Raw genomic sequence first — 19722 nt, forward strand, 5'->3', positions numbered from 1 at the left:
GGTGTCTCGGCTAATGTGTCTTGGCTAAGGTGTCTTGGCTAATGTGTCTTGGTTAATGTGTCTTGGCTAAGGTGTCTTGGCTAAGGTGTCTTGGCTAATGTGTCTTGGCTAAGGTGTCTTGGCTAATGTGTCTTGGCTAAGGTGTCTTGGCTAATGTGTCTTGGCTAAGGTGTCTTGGCTAATGTGTCTTGGCTAAGGTGTCTCGGCTAATGTGTCTTGGCTAAGGTGTCTTGGCTAAGGTGTCTTGGCTAATGTGTCTTGGCTAAGGTGTCTAGGCTAAGGTGTCTTGGCTAAGGTGTCTTGGCTAAGGTGTCTTGGCTAATGTGTCTTGGCTAAGGTGTCTTGGCTAATGTGTCTTGGCTTAGGTGTCTCGGCTAATGTGTCTTGGCTAAGGTGTCTTGGCTAAGGTGTCTTGGCTAATGTGTCTTGGCTAAGGTGTCTTGGCTAAGGTGTCTCGGCTAATGTGTCTTGGCTAAGGTGTCTTGGCTAATGTGTCTTGGCTAATGTGTCTTGGCTAAGGTGTCTTGGCTTAGGTGTCTTGGCTAATGTGTCTTGGCTAATGTGTCTTGGCTAAGGTGTCTTGGCTAATGTGTCTTGGCTAAGGTGTCTCGGCTAATGTGTCTTGGCTAAGGTGTCTTGGCTAATGTGTCTTGGCTAAGGTGTCTTGGCTAAGGTGTCTTGGCTAAGGTGTCTCGGCTAAGGTGTCTTGGCTAATGTGTCTTGGCTAAGGTGTCTTGGCTAATGTGTCTTGGCTAAGGTGTCTCGGCTAATGTGTCTTGGCTAATGTGTCTTGGCTAAGGTGTCTCGGCTAATGTGTCTTGGCTAATGTGTCTTGGCTAAGGTGTCTTGGCTTAGGTGTCTTGGCTAATGTGTCTTGGCTAATGTGTCTTGGCTAAGGTGTCTTGGCTAATGTGTCTTGGCTAAGGTGTCTCGGCTAATGTGTCTTGGCTAAGGTGTCTTGGCTAAGGTGTCTTGGCTAATGTGTCTTGGCTAAGGTGTCTTGGCTAAGGTGTCTCGGCTAAGGTGTCTTGGCTAAGGTGTCTTGGCTAATGTGTCTTGGCTTAGGTGTCTCGGCTAATGTGTCTCGGCTAAGGTGTCTTGGCTAAGGTGTCTTGGCTAATGTGTCTTGGCTAAGGTGTCTTGGCTAAGGTGTCTCGGCTAAGGTGTCTTGGCTAAGGTGTCTTGGCTAATGTGTCTTGGCTTAGGTGTCTCGGCTAATGTGTCTTGGCTAAGGTGTCTTGGCTAAGGTGTCTTGGCTAATGTGTCTTGGCTAAGGTGTCTTGGCTAAGGTGTCTCGGCTAATGTGTCTTGGCTAAGGTGTCTTGGCTAAGGTGTCTTGGCTAATGTGTCTTGGCTAAGGTGTCTTGGCTAAGGTGTCTTGGCTAAGGTGTCTTGGCTAATGTGTCTTGGCTAAGGTGTCTTGGCTAATGTGTCTTGGCTTAGGTGTCTTGGCTAATGTGTCTTGGCTAAGGTGTCTTGGCTAAGGTGTCTTGGCTAATGTGTCTTGGCTAAGGTGTCTTGGCTAAGGTGTCTCGGCTAATGTGTCTTGGCTAAGGTGTCTTGGCTAATGTGTCTTGGCTAATGTGTCTTGGCTAAGGTGTCTTGGCTTAGGTGTCTTGGCTAATGTGTCTTGGCTAATGTGTCTTGGCTAAGGTGTCTTGGCTAATGTGTCTTGGCTAAGGTGTCTCGGCTAATGTGTCTTGGCTAAGGTGTCTTGGCTAAGGTGTCTTGGCTAATGTGTCTTGGCTAAGGTGTCTTGGCTAAGGTGTCTCGGCTAAGGTGTCTTGGCTAATGTGTCTTGGCTAAGGTGTCTTGGCTAATGTGTCTTGGCTAAGGTGTCTCGGCTAATGTGTCTTGGCTAATGTGTCTTGGCTAAGGTGTCTCGGCTAATGTGTCTTGGCTAATGTGTCTTGGCTAAGGTGTCTTGGCTTAGGTGTCTTGGCTAATGTGTCTTGGCTAATGTGTCTTGGCTAAGGTGTCTTGGCTAATGTGTCTCGGCTAAGGTGTCTCGGCTAATGTGTCTTGGCTAAGGTGTCTTGGCTAAGGTGTCTTGGCTAATGTGTCTTGGCTAAGGTGTCTTGGCTAAGGTGTCTCGGCTAAGGTGTCTTGGCTAAGGTGTCTTGGCTAATGTGTCTTGGCTAAGGTGTCTTGGCTAATGTGTCTTGGCTTAGGTGTCTCGGCTAATGTGTCTTGGCTAAGGTGTCTTGGCTAAGGTGTCTTGGCTAATGTGTCTTGGCTAAGGTGTCTTGGCTAAGGTGTCTCGGCTAATGTGTCTTGGCTAAGGTGTCTTGGCTAAGGTGTCTTGGCTAATGTGTCTTGGCTAAGGTGTCTTGGCTAAGGTGTCTTGCCTAAGGTGTCTTGGCTAATGTGTCTTGGCTAATGTGTCTTGGCTAAGGTGTCTTGGCTAAGGTGTCTCGGCTAATGTGTCTTGGCTAATGTGTCTTGGCTAATGTGTCTTGGCTAAGGTGTCTTGGCTTAGGTGTCTTGGCTAAGGTGTCTTGGCTAATGTGTCTTGGCTAAGGTGTCTTGGCTAAGGTGTCTTGGCTAAGGTGTCTCGGCTAATGTGTCTTGGCTAAGGTGTCTTGGCTAAGGTGTCTTGGCTAATGTGTCTTGGCTAAGGTGTCTTGGCTAAGGTGTCTTGGCTAAGGTGTCTCGGCTAATGTGTCTTGGCTAAGGTGTCTTGGCTAATGTGTCTTGGCTAAGGTGTCTTGGCTAAGGTGTCTTGGCTAAGGTGTCTTGGCTAATGTGTCTTGGCTAAGGTGTCTTGGCTAAGGTGTCTTGGCTAATGTGTCTTGGCTAAGGTGTCTTGGCTAATGTGTCTTGGCTTAGGTGTCTCGGCTAATGTGTCTTGGCTAAGGTGTCTTGGCTAAGGTGTCTTGGCTAATGTGTCTTGGCTAAGGTGTCTTGGCTAAGGTGTCTTGGCTAAGGTGTCTTGGCTAATGTGTCTTGGCTAAGGTGTCTTGGCTAAGGTGTCTTGGCTAAGGTGTCTTGGCTAAGGTGTCTTGGCTAATGTGTCTTGGCTAAGGTGTCTTGGCTAATGTGTCTTGGCTTAGGTGTCTCGGCTAATGTGTCTTGGCTAAGGTGTCTTGGCTAAGGTGTCTTGGCTAATGTGTCTTGGCTAAGGTGTCTTGGCTAAGGTGTCTCGGCTAATGTGTCTTGGCTAAGGTGTCTTGGCTAATGTGTCTTGGCTAATGTGTCTTGGCTAATGTGTCTTGACTAAGGTGTCTTGGCTAAGGTGTCTTGGCTTAGGTGTCTTGGCTAATGTGTCTTGGCTAATGTGTCTTGGCTAAGGTGTCTTGGCTAATGTGTCTTGGCTAAGGTGTCTCGGCTAATGTGTCTTGGCTAAGGTGTCTTGGCTAAGGTGTCTTGGCTAATGTGTCTTGGCTAATGTGTCTTGGCTAAGGTGTCTTGGCTAAGGTGTCTCGGCTAATGTGTCTTGGCTAAGGTGTCTTGGCTAATGTGTCTTGGCTAAGGTGTCTCGGCTAATGTGTCTTGGCTAAGGTGTCTTGGCTAAGGTGTCTTGGCTAATGTGTCTTGGCTAAGGTGTCTTGGCTAAGGTGTCTTGGCTAAGGTGTCTTGGCTAATGTGTCTTGGCTAATGTGTCTTGGCTAAGGTGTCTTGGCTAAGGTGTCTCGGATAATGTGTCTTGGCTAATGTGTCTTGGCTAATGTGTCTTGGCTAAGGTGTCTTGGCTTAGGTGTCTTGGCTAAGGTGTCTTGGCTAATGTGTCTTGGCTAAGGTGTCTTGGCTAATGTGTCTTGGCTAAGGTGTCTCGGCTAATGTGTCTTGGCTAAGGTGTCTTGGCTAAGGTGTCTTGGCTAATGTGTCTTGGCTAAGGTGTCTTGGCTAAGGTGTCTTGGCTAAGGTGTCTCGGCTAATGTGTCTTGGCTAAGGTGTCTTGGCTAATGTGTCTTGGCTAAGGTGTCTTGGCTAAGGTGTCTTGGCTAAGGTGTCTTGGCTAATGTGTCTTGGCTAAGGTGTCTTGGCTAAGGTGTCTTGGCTAATGTGTCTTGGCTAAGGTGTCTTGGCTAATGTGTCTTGGCTTAGGTGTCTCGGCTAATGTGTCTTGGCTAAGGTGTCTTGGCTAAGGTGTCTTGGCTAATGTGTCTTGGCTAAGGTGTCTTGGCTAAGGTGTCTCGGCTAATGTGTCTTGGCTAAGGTGTCTTGGCTAATGTGTCTTGGCTAATGTGTCTTGGCTAAGGTGTCTTGGCTAAGGTGTCTTGGCTAAGGTGTCTTGGCTAAGGTGTCTTGGCTAATGTGTCTTGGCTAAGGTGTCTTGGCTTAAGTGTCTTTGCTAATGTGCCTTGGCTTATGTGTCTTGGCTAAGGTGTCTTGGCTAATGTGTCTTGGCTAAGGTGTCTCGGCTAATGTGTCTTGGCTAAGGTGTCTTGGCTAAGGTGTCTTGGCTAATGTGTCTTGGCTAAGGTGTCTTGGCTAAGGTGTCTTGGCTAAGGTGTCTTGGCTAATGTGTCTTGGCTAAGGTGTCTTGGCTAATGTGTCTTGGCTAAGGTGTCTTGGCTAAGGTGTCTTGGCTAAGGTGTCTTGGCTAAGGTGTCTTGGCTAAGGTGTCTTGGCTAATGTGTCTTGGCTAAGGTGTCTTGGCTAACGTGTCTTGGCTAATGTGTCTTGGCTAATGTGTCTTGGCTAATGTGTCTTGGCTAAGGTGTCTTGGCTGATGTGTCGTGGCTAATGTGTCTTGGCTAAGGTGTCTTGGCTAATGTGTGTTGGCTAATGTGTCTTGGCTAAGGTGTCTTGGCTGATGTGTCTTGGCTAATGTGTCTTGGCTAAGGTGTCTTGGCTAAGGTGTCTTGGCTAAGGTGTCTTGGCTAATGTGTCTTGGCTAATGTGTCTTGGCTAAGGTGTCTTGGCTAATGTGTCTTGGCTAATGTGTCTTGGCTAATGTGTCTTGGCTAAGGTGTCTTGGCTAATGTGTCTTGGCTAAGGTGGCTTGGCTAATGTGTCTTGGCTAATGTGTCTCGGTTAATGTGTCTTGGCTAATGTGTCTTGGCTAAGGTGTCTTGGCTAAGGTGTCTTGGCTAATGTGTCTTGGCTAAGGTGTCTTGGCTAATGTGTCTTGGCTAATGTGTCTTGGCTAATGTGTCTCGGCTAATGTGTCTTGGCTAATGTGTCTTGGCTAAGGTGTCTTGGCTAATGTGTCTTGGCTAAGGTGTCTTGGCTAAGGTGTCTTGGCTAATGTGTCTTGGCTAATGTGTCTTGGCTAAGGTGTCTTGGCTGATGTGTCTTGGCTAATGTGTCTTGGCTAAGGTGTCTTGGCTAAGGTGTCTTGGCTAAGGTGTCTTGGCTAATGTGTCTTGGCTAATGTGTCTTGGCTAAGGTGTCTTGGCTAATGTGTCTTGGCTAATGTGTCTTGGCTAAGGTGTCTTGGCTAATGTGTCTTGGCTAAGGTGGCTTGGCTAATGTGTCTTGGCTAATGTGTCTCGGTTAATGTGTCTTGGCTAATGTGTCTTGGCTAAGGTGTCTTGGCTAAGGTGTCTTGGCTAATGTGTCTTGGCTAAGGTGTCTTGGCTAATGTGTCTTGGCTAATGTGTCTTGGCTAATGTGTCTCGGCTAATGTGTTTTGGCTAATGTGTCTTGGCTAAGGTGTCTCGGCTAATGTGTCTTGGCTAAGGTGTCTTGGCTAAGGTGTCTTGGCTAATGTGTCTTGGCTAATGTGTCTTGGCTAAGGTGTCTTGGCTGATGTGTCTTGGCTAATGTGTCTTGGCTAAGGTGTCTTGGCTAATGTGTCTTGGCTAATGTGTCTTGGCTAAGGTGTCTTGGCTGATGTGTCTTGGCTAATGTGTCTTGGCTAAGGTGTCTTGGCTAAGGTGTCTTGGCTAATGTGTCTTGGCTAATGTGTCTTGGCTAAGGTGTCTTGGCTAATGTGTCTTGGCTAATGTGTCTTGGCTAATGTGTCTTGGCTAAGGTGTCTTGGCTAATGTATCTTGGCTAAGGTGGCTTGGCTAATGTGTCTTGGCTAATGTGTCTCGGTTAATGTGTCTTGGCTAATGTGTCTTGGCTAAGGTGTCTTGGCTAATGTGTCTTGGCTAATGTGTCTTGGCTAAGGTGTCTTGGCTAATGTGTCTTGGCTAATGTGTCTTGGCTAATGTGTCTCGGCTAATGTGTCTTGGCTAATGTGTCTTGGCTTAGGTGTCTTGGCTAATGTGTCTTGGCTAAGGTGTCTTGGCTAAGGTGTCTTGGCTAATGTGTCTTGGCTAATGTGTCTTGGCTAAGGTGTCTTGGCTTAGGTGTCTTGGCTAATGTGTCTTGGCTAATGTGTCTTGGCTAATGTGTCTTGGCTAATGTGTCTTGGCTAAGGTGTCTTGGCTAATGTGTCTTGGCTAATGTGTCTTGGCTAAGGTGTCTTGGCTTAGGTGTCTTGGCTAATGTGTCTTGGCTAATGTGTCTTGGCTAAGGTGTCTTGGCTAATGTGTCTTGGCTAAGGTGTCTCGGCTAATGTGTCTTGGCTAAGGTGTCTTGGCTAAGGTGTCTTGGCTAATGTGTCTTGGCTAAGGTGTCTTGGCTAATGTGTCTTGGCTAATGTGTCTTGGCTAATGTGTCTCGGCTAATGTGTCTTGGCTAAGGTGTCTTGGCTAAGGTGTCTTGGCTAATGTGTCTTGGCTAAGGTGTCTTGGCTTAGGTGTCTTGGCTAATGTGTCTTGGCTAATGTGTCTTGGCTAATGTGTCTTGGCTAATGTGTCTTGGCTAAGGTGTCTTGGCTAATGTGTCTTGGCTAATGTGTCTTGGCTAATGTGTCTCGGCTAATGTGTCTTGGCTAAGGTGTCTTGGCTTAGGTGTCTTGGCTAATGTGTCTTGGCTAATGTGTCTTGGCTAATGTGTCTTGGCTAATGTGTCTTGGCTAAGGTGTCTTGGCTAATGTGTCTTGGCTAATGTGTCTTGGCTAAGGTGTCTTGGCTTAGGTGTCTTGGCTAATGTGTCTTGGCTAATGTGTCTTGGCTAAGGTGTCTTGGCTAATGTGTCTTGGCTAAGGTGTCTCGGCTAATGTGTCTTGGCTAAGGTGTCTTGGCTAAGGTGTCTTGGCTAAGGTGTCTTGGCTAATGTGTCTTGGCTAAGGTGTCTTGGCTAATGTGTCTTGGCTAATGTGTCTCGGCTAATGTGTCTTGGCTAAGGTGTCTTGGCTAAGGTGTCTTGGCTAATGTGTCTTGGCTAAGGTGTCTTGGCTAAGGTGTCTCGGCTAATGTGTCTTGGCTAAGGTGTCTTGGCTAATGTGTCTTGGCTAATGTGTCTTGGCTAAGGTGTCTTGGCTTAGGTGTCTTGGCTAATGTGTCTTGGCTAATGTGTCTTGGCTAAGGTGTCTTGGCTAATGTGTCTTGGCTAAGGTGTCTCGGCTAATGTGTCTTGGCTAAGGTGTCTTGGCTAAGGTGTCTTGGCTAATGTGTCTTGGCTAAGGTGTCTTGGCTAATGTGTCTTGGCTAAGGTGTCTTGGCTAATGTGTCTTGGCTAAGGTGTCTTGGCTAATGTGTCTTGGCTAATGTGTCTCGGCTAATGTGTCTTGGCTAAGGTGTCTTGGCTAATGTGTCTTGGCTAATGTGTCTTGGCTAAGGTGTCTTGGCTTAGGTGTCTTGGCTAATGTGTCTTGGCTAATGTGCCTTGGCTAAGGTGTCTTGGCTAATGTGTCTTGGCTAAGGTGTCTCGGCTAATGTGTCTTGGCTAAGGTGTCTTGGCTAAGGTGTCTTGGCTAATGTGTCTTGGCTAAGGTGTCTTGGCTAATGTGTCTTGGCTAATGTGTCTTGGCTAATGTGTCTCGGCTAATGTGTCTTGGCTAATGTGTCTTGGCTAAGGTGTCTTGGCTAATGTGTCTTGGCTAAGGTGTCTTGGCTAAGGTGTCTTGGCTAATGTGTCTTGGCTAATGTGTCTTGGCTAAGGTGTCTTGGCTTAGGTGTCTTGGCTAATGTGTCTTGGCTAATGTGTCTTGGCTAATGTGTCTTGGCTAATGTGTCTTGGCTAATGTGTCTTGGCTAAGGTGTCTTGGCTAATGTGTCTTGGCTAATGTGTCTTGGCTAAGGTGTCTTGGCTTAGGTGTCTTGGCTAATGTGTCTTGGCTAATGTGTCTTGGCTAAGGTGTCTTGGCTAATGTGTCTTGGCTAAGGTGTCTCGGCTAATGTGTCTTGGCTAAGGTGTCTTGGCTAAGGTGTCTTGGCTAATGTGTCTTGGCTAAGGTGTCTTGGCTAATGTGTCTTGGCTAATGTGTCTTGGCTAATGTGTCTCGGCTAATGTGTCTTGGCTAAGGTGTCTTGGCTAAGGTGTCTTGGCTAATGTGTCTTGGCTAATGTGTCTCGGCTAATGTGTCTTGGCTAAGGTGTCTTGGCTAAGGTGTCTCGGCTAAGGTGTCTTGGCTAATGTGTCTTGGCTAAGGTGTCTTGGCTAATGTGTCTTGGCTTAGGTGTCTCGGCTAATGTGTCTTGGCTAATGTGTCTTGGCTAAGGTGTCTCGGCTAATGTGTCTTGGCTAATGTGTCTTGGCTAAGGTGTCTTGGCTTAGGTGTCTTGGCTAATGTGTCTTGGCTAATGTGTCTTGGCTAAGGTGTCTTGGCTAATGTGTCTTGGCTAAGGTGTCTCGGCTAATGTGTCTTGGCTAAGGTGTCTTGGCTAAGGTGTCTTGGCTAATGTGTCTTGGCTAAGGTGTCTTGGCTAAGGTGTCTCGGCTAAGGTGTCTTGGCTAAGGTGTCTTGGCTAATGTGTCTTGGCTAAGGTGTCTTGGCTAATGTGTCTTGGCTTAGGTGTCTCGGCTAATGTGTCTTGGCTAAGGTGTCTTGGCTAAGGTGTCTTGGCTAATGTGTCTTGGCTAAGGTGTCTCGGCTAATGTGTCTTGGCTAAGGTGTCTTGGCTAATGTGTCTTGGCTAATGTGTCTTGGCTAAGGTGTCTTGGCTAAGGTGTCTTGGCTAAGGTGTCTTGGCTAATGTGTCTCGGCTAAGGTGTCTTGGCTAAGGTGTCTTGGCTAATGTGTCTTGGCTAAGGTGTCTTGGCTAATGTGTCTTGGCTTAGGTGTCTTGGCTTAGGTGTCTTGGCTAATGTGTCTTGGCTAATGTGTCTTGGCTAAGGTGTCTTGGCTAATGTGTCTTGGCTAATGTGTCTTGGCTAATGTGTCTTGGCTAATGTGTCTTGGCTAAGGTGTCTTGGCTTAGGTGTCTTGGCTAATGTGTCTTGGCTAATGTGTCTTGGCTAAGGTGTCTTGGCTAATGTGTCTTGGCTAAGGTGTCTCGGCTAATGTGTCTTGGCTAAGGTGTCTTGGCTAAGGTGTCTCGGCTAATGTGTCTTGGCTAATGTGTCTTGGCTAAGGTGTCTTGGCTAAGGTGTCTTGGCTAAGGTGTCTTGGCTAAGGTGTCTTGGCTAATGTGTCTCGGCTAAGGTGTCTTGGCTAAGGTGTCTTGGCTAATGTGTCTTGGCTAAGGTGTCTTGGCTAATGTGTCTTGGCTTAGGTGTCTTGGCTTAGGTGTCTTGGCTAATGTGTCTTGGCTAATGTGTCTTGGCTAAGGTGTCTTGGCTAATGTGTCTTGGCTAAGGTGTCTCGGCTAATGTGTCTTGGCTAATGTGTCTTGGCTAAGGTGTCTCGGCTAATGTGTCTTGGCTAATGTGTCTTGGCTAAGGTGTCTTGGCTTAGGTGTCTTGGCTAATGTGTCTTGGCTAATGTGTCTTGGCTAAGGTGTCTTGGCTAATGTGTCTTGGCTAAGGTGTTTCGGCTAATGTGTCTTGGCTAAGGTGTCTTGGCTAAGGTGTCTTGGCTAATGTGTCTTGGCTAAGGTGTCTTGGCTAAGGTGTCTCGGCTAAGGTGTCTTGGCTAAGGTGTCTTGGCTAATGTGTCTTGGCTAAGGTGTCTTGGCTAATGTGTCTTGGCTTAGGTGTCTCGGCTAATGTGTCTTGGCTAAGGTGTCTTGGCTAAGGTGTCTTGGCTAATGTGTCTTGGCTAAGGTGTCTTGGCTAAGGTGTCTCGGCTAATGTGTCTTGGCTAATGTGTCTTGGCTAATGTGTCTTGGCTAATGTGTCTTGGCTAATGTGTCTTGGCTAAGGTGTCTTGGCTAAGGTGTCTTGGCTAATGTGTCTCGGCTAAGGTGTCTTGGCTAAGGTGTCTTGGCTAATGTGTCTTGGCTAAGGTGTCTTGGCTAAGGTGTCTTGGCTTAGGTGTCTTGGCTTAGGTGTCTTGGCTAATGTGTCTTGGCTAATGTGTCTTGGCTAAGGTGTCTTGGCTAATGTGTCTTGGCTAATGTGTCTTGGCTAATGTGTCTTGGCTAATGTGTCTTGGCTAAGGTGTCTTGGCTTAGGTGTCTTGGCTAATGTGTCTTGGCTAATGTGTCTTGGCTAAGGTGTCTTGGCTTATGTGTCTTGGCTAAGGTGTCTCGGCTAATGTGTCTTGGCTAAGGTGTCTTGGCTAAGGTGTCTCGGCTAATGTGTCTTGGCTAATGTGTCTTGGCTAAGGTGTCTTGGCTAATGTGTCTTGGCTAAGGTGTCTTGGCTAATGTGTCTTGGCTAAGGTGTCTCGGCTAAGGAGTCTTGGCTAAGGTGTCTTGGCTAATGTGTCTTGGCTAAGGTGTCTTGGCTAATGTGTCTTGGCTTAGGTGTCTCGGCTAATGTGTCTTGGCTAAGGTGTCTTGGCTAAGGTGTCTTGGCTAATGTGTCTTGGCTAAGGTGTCTTGGCTAAGGTGTCTCGGCTAATGTGTCTTGGCTAAGGTGTCTTGGCTAATGTGTCTTGGCTAATGTGTCTTGGCTAAGGTGTCTTGGCTAAGGTGTCTTGGCTAAGGTGTCTTGGCTAATGTGTCTTGGCTAAGGTGTCTTGGCTTAAGTGTCTTTGCTAATGTGCCTTGGCTTATGTGTCTTGGCTAAGGTGTCTTGGCTAATGTGTCTTGGCTAAGGTGTCTCGGCTAATGTGTCTTGGCTAAGGTGTCTTGGCTAAGGTGTCTTGGCTAATGTGTCTTGGCTAAGGTGTCTTGGCTAAGGTGTCTTGGCTAAGGTGTCTCGGCTAATGTGTCTTGGCTAAGGTGTCTTGGCTAATGTGTCTTGGCTAATGTGTCTTGGCTAAGGTGTCTTGGCTAAGGTGTCTTGGCTAAGGTGTCTTGGCTAAGGTGTCTTGGCTAATGTGTCTTGGCTAAGGTGTCTTGGCTAATGTGTCTTGGCTAATGTGTCTTGGCTAATGTGTCTTGGCTAATGTGTCTTGGCTAAGGTGTCTTGGCTGATGTGTCTTGGCTAATGTGTCTTGGCTAAGGTGTCTTGGCTAATGTTTGTTGGCTAATGTGTCTTGGATAATGTGTCTTGGCTAAGGTGTCTTGGCTAAGGTGTCTTGGCTAAGGTGTCTTGGCTAATGTGTCTTGGCTAATGTGTCTTGGCTAAGGTGTCTTGGCTTATGTGTCTTGGCTAAGGTGTCTCGGCTAATGTGTCTTGGCTAAGGTGTCTTGGCTAAGGTGTCTTGGCTAAGGTGTCTAGGCTAAGGTGTCTTGGCTAAGGTGTCTTGGCTAAGGTGTCTTGGCTAAGGTGTCTTGGCTAATGTGTCTTGGCTAATGTGTCTTGGCTAATGTGTCTTGGCTAATGTGTCTTGGCTAAGGTGTCTTGGCTGATGTGTCTTGGCTTATGTGTCTTGGCTAAGGTGTCTTGGCTAATGTGTCTTGGCTAAGGTGTCTTGGCTAAGGTGTCTTGGCTAAGGTGTCTCGGCTAATGTGTCTTGGCTAAGGTGTCTTGGCTAATGTGTCTTGGCTAAGGTGTCTTGGCTAAGGTGTCTTGGCTAATGTGTCTTGGCTAAGGTGTCTTGGCTAAGGTGTCTTGGCTAAGGTGTCTTGGCTAATGTGTCTTGGCTAATGTGTCTTGGCTAATGTGTCTTGGCTAAGGTGTCTTGGCTAAGGTGTCTTGGCTAAGGTGTCTTGGCTAAGGTGTCTTGGCTAAGGTGTCTTGGCTAATGTGTCTTGGCTAAGGTGTCTTGGCTAATGTGTCTTGGCTAATGTGTCTTGGCTAATGTGTCTTGGCTAATGTGTCTTGGCTAAGGTGTCTTGGCTAAGGTGTCTTGGCTAAGGTGTCTTGGCTAATGTGTCTTGGCTAAGGTGTCTTGGCTTAAGTGTCTTTGCTAATGTGCCTTGGCTTATGTGTCTTGGCTAAGGTGTCTTGGCTAATGTGTCTTGGCTAAGGTGTCTCGGCTAATGTGTCTTGGCTAAGGTGTCTTGGCTAAGGTGTCTTGGCTAAGGTGTCTTGGCTAAGGTGTCTTGGCTAAGGTGTCTTGGCTAATGTGTCTTGGCTAAGGTGTCTTGGCTAATGTGTCTTGGCTAATGTGTCTTGGCTAAGGTGTCTTGGCTTATGTGTCTTGGCTAAGGTGTCTTGGCTAAGGTGTCTTGGCTAATGTGTCTTGGCTAATGTGTCTTGGCTTATGTGTCTTGGCTAAGGTGTCTTGGCTAAGGTGTCTTGGCTAAGGTGTCTTGGCTAAGGTGTCTTGGCTAAGGTGTCTTGGCTAAGGTGTCTTGGCTAATGTGTCTTGGCTAAGGTGTCTTGGCTAAGGTGTCTTGGCTAATGTGTCTTGGCTAAGGTGTCTTGGCTTATGTGTCTTGGCTAAGGTGTCTTGGCTAATGTGTCTTGGCTAAGGTGTCTTGGCTAATGTGTCTCGGCTAATGTGTCTTGGCTAAGGTGTCTTGGCTAAGGTGTCTTGGCTAAGGTGTCTTGGCTAAGGTGTCTTGGCTAAGGTGTCTTGGCTAAGGTGTCTTGGCTAAGGTGTCTTAGCTAATGTGTCTTGGCTAAGGTGTCTTGGCTAAGGTGTCTTGGCTAATGTGTCTTGGCTAAGGTGTCTTGGCTAATGTGTCTTGGCTTAGGTGTCTCGGCTAATGTGTCTTGGCTAAGGTGTCTTGGCTAAGGTGTCTTGGCTAATGTGTCTTGGCTAAGGTGTCTTGGCTTATGTGTCTTGGCTAATGTGTCTTGGCTAAGGTGTCTTGGCTAATGTGTCTCGGCTAATGTGTCTTGGCTAATGTGTCTTGGCTAAGGTGTCGTGGCTAAGGTGTCTTGGCTAAGGTGTCTTGGCTAATGTGTCTTGGCTAAGGTGTCTTGGCTAAGGTGTCTTGGCTAATGTGTCTTGGCTAATGTGTCTTGGCTAATGTGTCTTGGCTAATGTGTCTTGGCTAAGGTGTCTTGGCTGATGTGTCTTGGCTAATGTGTCTTGGCTAAGGTGTCTTGGCTAATGTGTGTTGGCTAATGTGTCTTGGATAATGTGTCTTGGCTAAGGTGTCTTGGCTAAGGTGTCTTGGCTAATGTGTCTTGGCTAATGTGTCTTGGCTAAGGTGTCTTGGCTAAGGTGTCTTGGCTAATGTGTCTTGGCTAAGGTGTCTCGGCTAATGTGTCTTGGCTAATGTGTCTTGGCTAATGTGTCTTGGCTAATGTGTCTTGGCTAAGGTGTCTTGGCTAATGTGTGTTGGCTAATGTGTGTTGGCTAATGTGTCTTGGCTAATGTGTCTTGGCTAATGTGTCTTGGCTAAGGTGTATTGGCTAATGTGTCTTGGCTAAGGTGTCTTGGCTAATGTGTCTTGGCTAATGTGTCTTGGCTAATGTGTCTCGGCTAATGTGTCTTGGCTAATGTGTCTTGGCTAAGGTGTCTTGGCTAATGTGTCTTGGCTAAGGTGTCTTGGCTAATGTGTCTTGGCTAATGTGTCTTGGCTAATGTGTCTTGGCTAATGTGTCTTGGCTAAGGTGTCTTGGCTAATGTGTCTTGGCTAATGTGTCTTGGCTAAGGTGTCTTGGCTTAGGTGTCTTGGCTAATGTGTCTTGGCTAATGTGTCTTGGCTAAGGTGTCGTGGCTAAGGTGTCTTGGCTAATGTGTCTTGGCTAAGGTGTCTTGGCTAATGTGTCTTGGCTAAGGTGTCTTGGCTAATGTGTCTTGGCTAATGTGTCTTGGCTAATGTGTCTTGGCTAATGTGTCTTGGCTAAGGTGTCTTGGCTGATGTGTCTTGGCTAATGTGTCTTGGCTAAGGTGTCTTGGCTAATGTGTGTTGGCTAATGTGTCTTGGATAATGTGTCTTGGCTAAGGTGTCTTGGCTAAGGTGTCTTGGCTAATGTGTCTTGGCTTAGGTGTCTCGGCTAATGTGTCTTGGCTAAGGTGTCTTGGCTAAGGTGTCTTGGCTAATGTGTCTTGGCTAAGGTGTCTTGGCTTATGTGTCTTGGCTAATGTGTCTTGGCTAAGGTGTCTTGGCTAATGTGTCTCGGCTAATGTGTCTTGGCTAATGTGTCTTGGCTAAGGTGTCGTGGCTAAGGTGTCTTGGCTAATGTGTCTTGGCTAAGGTGTCTTGGCTAATGTGTCTTGGCTAAGGTGTCTTGGCTAATGTGTCTTGGCTAATGTGTCTTGGCTAATGTGTCTTGGCTAATGTGTCTTGGCTAAGGTGTCTTGGCTGATGTGTCTTGGCTAATGTGTCTTGGCTAAGGTGTCTTGGCTAATGTGTGTTGGCTAATGTGTCTTGGATAATGTGTCTTGGCTAAGGTGTCTTGGCTAAGGTGTCTTGGCTAATGTGTCTTGGCTAATGTGTCTTGGCTAAGGTGTCTTGGCTAATGTGTCTTGGCTAAGGTGTCTCGGCTAATGTGTCTTGGCTAAGGTGTCTTGGCTAAGGTGTCTTGGCTAAGGTGTCTTGGCTAAGGTGTCTTGGCTAATGTGTCTTGGCTAATGTGTCTTGGCTAAGGTGTCTTGGCTAAGGTGTCTTGGCTAATGTGTCTTGGCTAAGGTGTCTTGGCTAATGTGTCTTGGCTTATGTGTCTTGGCTAAGGTGTCTTGGCTAAGGTGTCTTGGCTAAGGTGTCTTGGCTAATGTGTCTTGGCTAATGTGTCTTGGCTAATGTGTCTTGGCTAATGTGTCTTGGCTAAGGTGTCTTGGCTAATGTGTCTTGGCTAATGTGTCTTGGCTAATGTGTCTTGGCTAATGTGTCTTGGCTAAGGTGTCTTGGCTAAGGTGTCTTGGCTAATGTGTCTTGGCTAAGGTGTCTTGGCTAATGTGTCTTGGCTTAGGTGTCTCGGCTAATGTGTCTTGGCTAAGGTGTCTTGGCTAAGGTGTCTTGGCTAATGTGTCTTGGCTAAGGTGTCTTGGCTTATGTGTCTTGGCTAATGTGTCTTGGCTAAGGTGTCTTGGCTAATGTGTCTCGGCTAATGTGTCTTGGCTAATGTGTCTTGGCTAAGGTGTCGTGGCTAAGGTGTCTTGGTTAATGTGTCTTGGCTAAGGTGTCTTGGCTTATGTGTCTTGGCTAAGGTGTCTTGGCTAATGTGTCTTGGCTAATGTGTCTTGGCTAATGTGTCTTGGCTAATGTGTCTTGGCTAAGGTGTCTTGGCTGATGTGTCTTGGCTAATGTGTCTTGGCTAAGGTGTCTTGGCTAATGTGTGTTGGCTAATGTGTCTTGGATAATGTGTCTTGGCTAAGGTGTCTTGGCTAAGGTGTCTTGGCTAATGTGTCTTGGCTAATGTGTCTTGGCTAAGGTGTCTTGGCTAAGGTGTCTTGGCTAATGTGTCTTGGCTAAGGTGTCTTGGCTAATGTGTCTTGGCTTATGTGTCTTGGCTAATGTGTCTTGGCTAAGGTGTCTTGGCTAATGTGTCTCGGCTAATGTGTCTTGGCTAATGTGTCTTGGCTAAGGTGTCGTGGCTAAGGTGTCTTGGCTAAGGTGTCTTGGCTAAGGTGTCTTGGCTAATGTGTCTTGGCTAATGTGTCTTGGCTAAGGTGTCTCGGCTAATGTGTCTTGGCTAAGGTGTCTTGGCTAATGTGTCTTGGCTAAGGTGTCTTGGCTAAGGTGTCTTGGCTAAGGTGTCTTGGCTAAGGTGTCTTGGCTAAGGTGTCTTGGCTAATGTGTCTTGGCTAAGGTGTCTTGGCTAATGTGTCTTGGCTAATGTGTCTTAGCTAATGTGTCTTGGCTAATGTGTCTTGGCTAAGGTGTCTTGGCTGATGTGTCTTGGCTAATGTGTCTTGGCTAAGGTGTCTTGGCTAATGTGTGTTGGCTAATGTGTCTTGGCTAAGGTGTCTTGGCTAATGTGTCTTGGCTAAGGTGTCTTGGCTAAGGTGTCTTGGCTAATGTGTCTTGGCTAATGTGTCTTGGCTAAGGTGTCTTGGCTTATGTGTCTTGGCTAAGGTGTCTTGGCTAAGGTGTCTTGGCTAATGTGTCTTTTCTAATGTGTCTTGGCTTATGTGTCTTGGCTAATGTGTCTTGGCTAAGGTGTCTTGGCTAATGTGTCTCGGCTAATGTGTCTTGGCTAATGTGTCTTGGCTAAGGTGTCGTGGCTAAGGTGTCTTGGCTAAGGTGTCTTGGCTAATGTGTCTTGGCTAATGTGTCTTGGCTAAGGTGTCTTGGCTAATGTGTCTTGGCTAAGGTGTCTTGGCTAATGTGTCTTTTCTAATGTGTCTTGGCTTATGTGTCTTGGCTAATGTGTCTCGGTTAATGTGTCTTGGCTAATGTGTCTTGGCTAAGGTGTCTTGGCTAAGGTGTCTTGGCTTATGTGTCTTGGCTAATGTGTCTTGGCTAAGGTGTCTTGGCTAATGTGTCTCGGCTAATGTGTCTTGGCTAAGGTGTCTTGGCTAATGTGTCTCGGCTAATGTGTCTTGGCTAATGTGTCTTGGCTAAGGTGTCGTGGCTAAGGTGTCTTGGCTAAGGTGTCTTGGCTAAGGTGTCTTGGCTAATGTGTCTTGGCTAAGGTGTCTTTTCTAATGTGTCTTGGCTAATGTGTCTTGGCTAATGTGTCTCGGTTAATGTGTCTTGGCTAATGTGTCTTGGCTAAGGTGTCTTGGCTAAGGTGTCTTGGCTAATGTGTCTTGGCTAAGGTGTCTTGGCTAATGTGTCTTGGCTAATGTGTCTTGGCTAATGTGTCTCGGCTAATGTGTCTTGGCTAATGTGTCTTGGCTAAGGTGTCTTGGCTAATGTGTCTTGGCTAAGGTGTCTTGGCTAATGTGTCTTGGCTAATGTGTCTTGGCTAATGTGTCTTGGCTAATGTGTCTTGGCTAAGGTGTCTTGGCTAATGTGTCTTGGCTAATGTGTCTTGGCTAAGGTGTCTTGGCTTAGGTGTCTTGGCTAATGTGTCTTGGCTAATGTGTCTTGGCTAAGGTGTCTTGGCTAATGTGTCTTGGCTAAGGTGTCTCGGCTAATGTGTCTTGGCTAAGGTGTCTTGGCTAAGGTGTCTTGGCTAATGTGTCTTGGCTAAGGTGTCTTGGCTAAGGTGTCTTGACTAAGGTGTCTCGGCTAATGTGTCTTGGCTAAGGTGTCTTGGCTAATGTGTCTTGGCTAAGGTGTCTTGGCTAAGGTGTCTTGGCTATGGTGTCTTGGCTAAGGTGTCTTGGCTAAGGTGTCTTGGCTAATGTGTCTTGGCTAAGGTGTCTTGGCTAATGTGTCTTGGCTAATGTGTCTTGGCTAAGGTGTCTTGGCTAAGGTGTCTTGGCTAATGTGTCTTGGCTAATGTGTCTTGGCTAAGGTGTCTTGGCTAAGGTGTCTTGGCTAAGGTGTCTTGGCTAAGGTGTCTTGGCTAATGTGTCTTGGCTAATGTGTCTTGGCTAAGGTGTCTTGGCTAATGTGTCTTGGCTAATGTGTCTTGGCTTAGGTGTCTTGGCTAATGTGTCTTGGCTAAGGTGTCTTGGCTAATGTGTCTTGGCTAATGTGTCTTGGCTAATGTGTCTTGGCTAAGGTGTCTTGGCTAAGGTGTCTTGGCTAAGGTGTCTTGGCTTATGTGTCTCGGCTAAAGTGTCTTGGCTAAGGTGTCTTGGCTAATGTGTCTCGGCTGAGGTGTCTTGGCTAAGGTGTCTTGGCTAAGGTGTCTTGGCTAAGGTGTCTTGGCTAAGGTGTCTTGACTAATGTGTCTCGGCTAAGGTGTCTCGGCTAATGTGTCTTGGCTAAGGTGTCTTGGCTAAGGTGTCTTGGCTAATGTGTCTTGGCTAAGGTGTCTTGGCTAAGGTGTCTCGGCTAATGTGTCTTGGCTAAGGTGTCTTGGCTAATGTGTCTTGGCTAAGGTGTCTTGGCTAAGGTGTCTTGGCTAAGGTGTCTTGGCTAATGTGTCTTGGCTAAGGTGTCTTGGCTTAAGTGTCTTTGCTAATGTGCCTTGGCTTATGTGTCTTGGCTAAGGTGTCTTGGCTAATGTGTCTTGGCTAAGGTGTCTCGGCTAATGTGTCTTGGCTAAGGTGTCTTGGCTAAGGTGTCTTGGCTAAGGTGTCTTGGCTAATGTGTCTTGGCTAAGGTGTCTTGGCTAATGTGTCTTGGCTAATGTGTCTTGGCTAAGGTGTCTTGGCTAAGGTGTCTTGGCTAATGTGTCTTGGCTAAGGTGTCTTGGCTAAGGTGTCTTGGCTAAGGTGTCTCGGCTAATGTGTCTTGGCTAAGGTGTCTTGGCTAATGTGTCTTGGCTAAGGTGTCTTGGCTAAGGTGTCTTGGCTAAGGTGTCTTGGCTAAGGTGTCTTGGCTAAGGTGTCTTGGCTAATGTGTCTTGGCTAAGGTGTCTTGGCTTAAGTGTCTTTGCTAATGTGCCTTGGCTTATGTGTCTTGGCTAAGGTGTCTTGGCTAATGTGTCTTGGCTAAGGTGTCTCGGCTAATGTGTCTTGGCTAAGGTGTCTTGGCTAAGGTGTCTTGGCTAATGTGTCTTGGCTAATGTGTCTTGGCTAATGTGTCTTGGCTAAGGTGTCTTGGCTTAGGTGTCTTGGCTAATGTGTCTTGGCTAATGTGTCTTGGCTAAGGTGTCGTGGCTAAGGTGTCTTGGCTAATGTGTCTTGGCTAAGGTGTCTTGGCTAATGTGTCTTGGCTAAGGTGTCTTGGCTAAGGTGTCTTGGCTAAGGTGTCTTGGCTAATGTGTCTTTTCTAATGTGTCTTGGCTTATGTGTCTTGGCTAATGTGTCTTGGCTAAGGTGTCTTGGCTAATGTGTCTCGGCTAATGTGTCTTGGCTAATGTGTCTTGGCTAAGGTGTCGTGGCTAAGGTGTCTTGGCTAAGGTGTCTTGGCTAAGGTGTCTTGGCTAATGTGTCTTGGCTAAGGTGTCTTGGCTAATGTGTCTTGGCTAATGTGTCTTGGCTAAGGTGTCTTGGCTAAGGTGTCTTGGCTAATGTGTCTTGGCTAAGGTGTCTTGGCTAAGGTGTCTTGGCTAATGTGTCTTGGCTAATGTGTCTTGGCTAAGGTGTCTTGGCTAATGTGTCTTGGCTAATGTGTCTTGGCTAAGGTGTCTTGGCTAATGTGTCTTGGCTAAGGTGTCTCGGCTAATGTGTCTTGGCTAAGGTGTCTTGGCTAAGGTGTCTTGGCTAATGTGTCTTTTCTAATGTGTCTTGGCTTATGTGTCTTGGCTAATGTGTCTTGGCTAAGGTGTCTTGGCTAATGTGTCTCGGCTAATGTGTCTTGGCTAATGTGTCTTGGCTAAGGTGTCTTGGCTGATGTGTCTTGGCTAATGTGTCTTGGCTAAGGTGTCTTGGCTAATGTGTGTTGGCTAATGTGTCTTGGATAATGTGTCTTGGCTAAGGTGTCTTGGCTAAGGTGTCTTGGCTAATGTGTCTTGGCTAATGTGTCTTGGCTAAGGTGTCTTGGCTAAGGTGTCTTGGCTAATGTGTCTTGGCTAAGGTGTCTTGGCTAATGTGTCTTGGCTTATGTGTCTTGGCTAATGTGTCTTGGCTAAGGTGTCTTGGCTAATGTGTCTCGGCTAATGTGTCTTGGCTAATGTGTCTTGGCTAAGGTGTCGTGGCTAAGGTGTCTTGGCTAAGGTGCCTTGGCTAAGGTGTCTTGGCTAATGTGTCTTGGCTAATGTGTCTTGGCTAAGGTGTCTCGG

At 47.0% G+C, this 19722-nt stretch overlaps 1 long non-coding RNA gene across 1 annotated transcript in view; it reads left to right on the plus strand.

The window, feature by feature from the left end:
• LOC125774480 (uncharacterized) overlaps positions 1-19722 on the plus strand; it is a 79957-nt gene that overhangs the window by 38025 nt on the left and 22210 nt on the right. Inside the window, exon 2 of the long non-coding RNA XR_007420956.1 lies at positions 2284-2465. This is a non-coding gene — a long non-coding RNA (uncharacterized LOC125774480). The remainder of the gene's footprint in view (positions 1-2283; positions 2466-19722) is intronic.

This window comes from Anopheles funestus, unplaced genomic scaffold (assembly GCF_943734845.2).
Source record: "Anopheles funestus unplaced genomic scaffold, idAnoFuneDA-416_04 scaffold_12_ctg1, whole genome shotgun sequence".
NCBI classification, from domain to species: Eukaryota; Metazoa; Arthropoda; class Insecta; order Diptera; family Culicidae; genus Anopheles; species Anopheles funestus.